Raw genomic sequence first — 6,689 nt, 5'->3', positions numbered from 1 at the left:
AATTTAAGTCTTGTATTTATTTTTAATATTTTACATTTGGTTTTAACTGCAACTAAAGTTTTAAAATCGACAAACCGGTCATTAAACGGTAAAAACCCCCCTTTATAATAATAATATTACTTATATATATATATTTTTGTATTTTTATAAAAGTAAACTAATATAGCGTTAAGCTTTGTTTAAAAAGATTCCCTGTGGAACGAACCGGACTTACTAAACACTACACTACTGTACGATTAGGTACACTGCCTATAAGTGTTGTAGCAAGGTTTAGGTATATCCATTCTATAAATAAATAAATATCTTGTGTAAAATTGTATCATATTTAATAGTATTTTCTGTAAAAATATAAGCTATTTCGTATACCATGCTGCAGACATCAAGTATTTTTGGCGCCGCTCCCGGGGATCGTCTTAAAAGCAGGAAGCTCAATGCTATAAAAAAAAAAGATTTTTACTTTTAGTACGCTTTTGTAAAAATACGTTTTAAATATTCAAAAAAAAAAGAAAAAGAAAAATATAAATATTTTTTCTTAGAGTTTGGTAAATATTTAAGTTTTATAAAGTTTCTTTATTTCTATTTTTTTTTATTTTGTAAAAATATAAGTTTTATTTAATTAATAAATATATTTTATATTTTACAGCAAAAACAGAAAAAAAAAATTAAAATAAAATTTTAATCGGCCTGTACTGTAGCAGCCCAACTCTGGCCCGAAACCCTAGCCCATGCGATCGCATGGCTGGGTAACTTAGAACTCATGCGATCGCATGAGCGTATCTGACAGGCCATCATCGTACAGCAATTAATGCGATTAGGGTTTTAATTAATTATTAATTTTATTATTAACCCTAATTAAGTTTTATTATTTAATTAGTTATTAGTTTAAGTTTAATTTGTATTTTTAGTTTAATTAGTTTATTTAAATTGTAAAATTAATAATTTTATAAAATAAATAATATAAAAATAATATTTTTATAAAAATTGTACTTTTTACAACTTTTTATATATTTTTATATTTTTTTCCTTTTTAATCGTTTTAGCGTAACTTTTGTATTTTTAGCTCATATTTAGTTTTAATTCATAGTTTTTGCCATAGTTATTTTTACTTCTAGATTTTTAGGCTTTGCCGTAAAATCCCTTAAGTACTTTTCCTTTAGACTAAGATTTAGGTACTCTAGAATTTTGCGACGCCTTTTTAAGTTTTAGTTTCTTTTTAAGATATTTCCATTTGGGATTTAGTTTTTCCTGTAAGCTTTAATATTTTTAGACGACTTTTACCTATGTATCAATTATCATTCCAATTAGTAATTTTAATTTGCGATTATAATTTTAAGTTAGTTGTAGTAATAAGGTTAGGTTAGTCAAGTATTTTTAAGTTTTATAAGTTTCTTTTATTTTTCCGTCACCTTTTATTTTTCAACCATTTTTCTTTTTCGACCTTTTTCGACGAACTCTTTTTCTTTCTTATTTCTCGCTATTCTAGTTTTAGGACATAGATTTTTATTCTACTTCTTATCTAAATTTCTTAAAATTACGATAATTTATTTTGAGTGGTTAAATTGATAGACATCAAAATTTTCTGGTTCGTAGTAATAGTTGGATTTGTACGTGGACCGGGTTATTGGAGCCAAACAGTCCTCAATTATATTGAGACCAAACGAATCCTGCCCCTCTGCTGCATCTTTTGGCTATTCGAAACGTGGGCAAAATCAGAAAAGTCTATTAATTGGATAACTTATTATAATTTTTCTTTCCTTTTTAAAACTAATAGGATATTCAGTGAATGCACCGAGCAAGACGTTCACCACCTTTTGTACGTTCACCACCTGTAACTAGATCAAGACATTTAGCAAATATAACCGCCGTTGATTTTTCTTTAGAATCGTCATCCAGTCGACCAAGTACTTCAGTTCAAATTTCCGATAATCCATTTTTTGAACCCGACCTCACAATTGAGAATCCGGAGAATATTCAGGAACGGTTCATAGATCCTGAACCACTAAACTTTCCCCCGGAACCACCAATCATTCAAACAGAGATTGTTGAGGAACGAACCATTAAATCAGAATCCTCTAGTGATTCCGATTCAACAAATTCAATTATGGAGAATCTGGAACCTTTAAGTATGGAAGACCGAATGAGAGCTAAACGCACTGGCCAAGGTCACGCAATTACTCATCCAGACATTAATGCGCCAGATTATGAAATCAAAGGACAAATTCTACACATGGTGACTAATCAATGCCAATTTAGTGGTGCGCCGAAGGAAGATCCAAATGAACATCTACGTACCTTTAATAGGATCTGCACACTATTTAAAATCCGAGAAGTGGAGGATGAACAGATATATCTCATGTTATTTCCCTGGAATTTAAAGGGAGAAGCCAAAGATTGGTTGGAATCGTTACCTGAAGGGGCGATTGATACATGGGATGTTTTAGTTGACAAATTTCTTAAACAATTCTTTCCTGCATCTAAAGCCGTAAGACTTCAAGCAGAAATTGTTACGTTTACACAGAAGCCAAATGAAACTCTATATGAGGCATGGACAAGATATGGAAAGTTGTTAAGAGGATGTCCACAACATGGTTTAGACACCTGTCAAATAGTACAAATATTCTACCAAGGATGCGACATCACTACAAGGAAAGACATAGATATAGCAGCTGGTGGTTCTATTATGAAGAAAACCGAAACTGATGCTTACAAAATTATTGATAACACTGCTTCCCACTCACATGAGTGGCACCAAGAAAAAGATATCATTAGATCATCTAAAGCAGCTAGAGCCGATTCTAGCCATGACTTAGATTCCATTTCCGCAAAGATAGATGCTGTGGAGAGACGAATGGAAAAGATGACTAAAGATATTCACTCAATACGAATTAGTTGTGAGCAGTGTGGAGGACCACATTTGACAAAAGATTGTCTCAGTATTGAATTAACAATGGAACAAAGAGAGAATATTTCATACATAAACCAAAGGCCCGGAAATAATTATCAGAATAATTATCAACCGCCAAGACCGATTTACAATCAAAACCAGAATTATAACAGAAATATTCCATACAACAACCAACAAGGTCCTAGCAATCAACAAGTATCCAATAATACTTACAATCAGCAAAGACCTAATTTTCAAAACAAACCACCACAACAAACCGATGATAAAAAGCCGAATTTAGAAGATATGATGACTAAGCTAGTTGAAACTCAAACGCAGTTTTTCACATCTCAGAAACCAACTAATGAACAAAATGCTCAAGCATTTAGAAATCAACAAGCTTCTATTCAAAATCTGGAACAAGAAGTAAGTAACCTAGCAAGGTTAATAGGTGAAAGAAAACCAGGAAGTCTACCTAGTGATACAAATGCTAACCCCCGGAATGAAACAGCTAAAGCCATTACCACAAGAAGTGGTACAACACTTAAACCACCTGAAATACCTGTAACTTCTGATGAAACTATTCCTACTCCACAAGAACCACAACCTGATCAAGATAAGGAAAAAGAACCGGTAGTTGAAAAGGTTAATGAAGATAACACAGTTAAGGATAAACCTTATGTTAAACCATACCAACCACCACTTCCTTACCCGAGTAAAATGAAGAAAGAGAAACTTGAAGCCGAGCAATCCAAATTTTTGGATATGTTTAAACAGATAAATGTAAATCTTCCTTTCATTGATGTGATTTCAGGAATGCCTAGATATGCTAAATTCTTGAAAGATCTAATCTCAAATAGAAAGAAAATGGAAGAACTCTCGGCTGTTACTATGAATGCTAATTGTTCAGCAGTGCTGTTGAATAAGATACCAGAAAAATTATCTGATCCAGGAAGTTTCACAATTCCATATTTTCTGGGTAGTCTTAGTTCAATAGAAGCATTGGCAGACTTAGGTGCTAGTATAAATCTAATGCCGTATTCACTATACACTAAACTAGACCTTGGAGAATTGAAACCAACCAGAATAAGCATACAACTAGCCGATAGATCAATAAAATATCCTAGAGGGATAATGGAGAACATGCTAGTTAAAGTTGGTACTTTAGTATTTCCAGTAGATTTTGTTGTTCTGGACATGGAAGAAGATTCTCAAGTTCCTCTCATATTAGGAAGACCATTCTTAAACACGGCTAAAGCAATGATAGACGTGTTCGGTAAGAAACTGACCCTAAGTATAGAGGATGAGAGTGTTGAAATGTCCCGTTCTTATTGATTAAAAACGTTCCATATTAATTGATTTCGTTGCGAGGTTTTGACCTCTATATGAGACGTTTTTCAAAGACTGCATTCATTTTTAAAACAAACCATAACCTTTATTTCATAAATAAAGGTTTAAAAGCTTTACGTAGATTATCAAATAATGATAATCTAAAATATCCTGTTTACACACGACCATTACATAATGGTTTAAAATACAAATATGTTACATCGAAATCAGTTTCTTGAATGCAGTTTTTACACAATATCATACAAACATGGACTCCAAATCTTGTCCTTATTTTAGTATGCAACAGCGGAAGCTCTTAATATTCACCTGAGAATAAACATGCTTTAAACGTCAACAAAAATGTTGGTGAGTTATAGGTTTAACCTATATATATCAAATCGTAACAATAGACCACAAGATTTCATATTTCAATACACATCCCATACATAGAGATAAAAATCATTCATATGATGAACACCTGGTAACCGACAATAACAAGATGCATATATAAGAATATCCCCATCATTCCGGGACACCCTTTGGATATGATATAAATTTCGAAGTACTAAAGCATCCGGTACTTTGGATGGGGTTTGTTAGGCCCAATAGATCTATCTTTAGGATTCGCGTCAATTAGGGTGTCTGTTCCCTAATTCTTAGATTACCAGACTTAATAAAAAGGGGCATATTCGATTTCGATAATTCAACCATAGAATGTAGTTTCATGTACTTGTGTCTATTTTGTAAATCATTTATAAAACCTGCATGTATTCTCATCCCAAAAATATTAGATTTTAAAAGTGGGACTATAACTCACTTTCACAGATTTTTTACTTCGTCGAGAAGTAAGACTTGGCCACTGTTGATTCACGAACCTATAACAATATATACATATATATTAAAGTATGTTCAAAATATATTTACAACACTTTTAATATATTTTGATGTTTTAAGTTTATTAAGTCAGCTGTCCTCGTTAGTAGCCTATAACTAGTTGTCCACAGTTAGATGTACAGAAATAAATCGATAAATATTATCTTGAATCAATCCACGACCCAGTGTATACGTATCTCAGTATTGATCACAACTCAAACTATATATATTTTGGAATCAACCTCAACCCTGTATAGCTAACTCCAACATTCACATATAGAGTGTCTATGGTTGTTCCGAAATATATATAGATGTGTCGACATGATAGGTCGAAACATTGTATACGTGTCTATGGTATCTCAAGATTACATAATATACAATACAAGTTGATTAAGTTATGGTTGGAATAGATTTGTTACCAATTTTCACGTAGCTAAAATGAGAAAAATTATCCAATCTTGTTTTACCCATAACTTCTTCATTTTAAATCCGTTTTGAGTGAATCAAATTGCTATGGTTTCATATTGAACTCTATTTTATGAATCTAAACAGAAAAAGTATAGGTTTATAGTCGGAAAAATAAGTTACAAGTCGTTTTTGTAAAGGTAGTCATTTCAGTCGAAAGAACGACGTCTAGATGACCATTTTAGAAAACATACTTCCACTTTGAGTTTAACCATAATTTTTGGATATAGTTTCATGTTCATAATAAAAATCATTTTCTCAGAATAACAACTTTTAAATCAAAGTTTATCATAGTTTTTAATTAACTAACCCAAAACAGCCCGCAGTGTTACTACGACGGCGTAAATCCGGTTTTACGGTGTTTTTCGTGTTTCCAGGTTTTAAATCATTAAGTTAGCATATCATATAGATATAGAACATGTGTTTAGTTGATTTTAAAAGTCAAGTTAGAAGGATTAACTTTTGTTTGCGAACAAGTTTAGAATTAACTAAACTATGTCCTAGTGATTACAAGTTTAAACCTTCGAATAAGATAGCTTTATATGTATGAATCGAATGATGTTATGAACATCATTACTACCTTAATTTCCTTGGATAAACCTACTGGAAAAGAGAAAAATGGATCTAGCTTCAATGGATCCTTGGATGGCTCGAAGTTCTTGAAGCAGAATCATGACACGAAAACAAGTTCAAGTAAGATCATCACTTGAAATAAGATTGTTATAGTTATAGAAATTGAACCAAAGTTTGAATATGATTATTACCTTGTATTAGAATGATAACCTACTGTAAGAAACAAAGATTTCTTGAGGTTGGATGATCACCTTACAAGATTGGAAGTGAGCTAGCAAACTTGAAAGTATTCTTGATTTTATGAAACTAGAACTTTTGGAATTTATGAAGAACACTTAGAACTTGAAGATAGAACTTGAGAGAGATTAATTAGATGAAGAAAATTGAAGAATGAAAGTGTTTGTAGGTGTTTTTGGTCGTTGGTGTATGGATTAGATATAAAGGATATGTAATTTTGTTTTCATGTAAATAAGTCATGAATGATTACTCATATTTTTGTAATTTTATGAGATATTTCATGCTAGTTGCCAAATGATGGTTCCCACATGTGTTAGGTGACTCACAT

This window comes from Rutidosis leptorrhynchoides, chromosome 5 (genome assembly GCF_046630445.1).
Source record: "Rutidosis leptorrhynchoides isolate AG116_Rl617_1_P2 chromosome 5, CSIRO_AGI_Rlap_v1, whole genome shotgun sequence".
NCBI classification, from domain to species: domain Eukaryota; kingdom Viridiplantae; phylum Streptophyta; class Magnoliopsida; order Asterales; family Asteraceae; genus Rutidosis; species Rutidosis leptorrhynchoides.
This window is presented reverse-complemented; position numbering follows the sequence as displayed.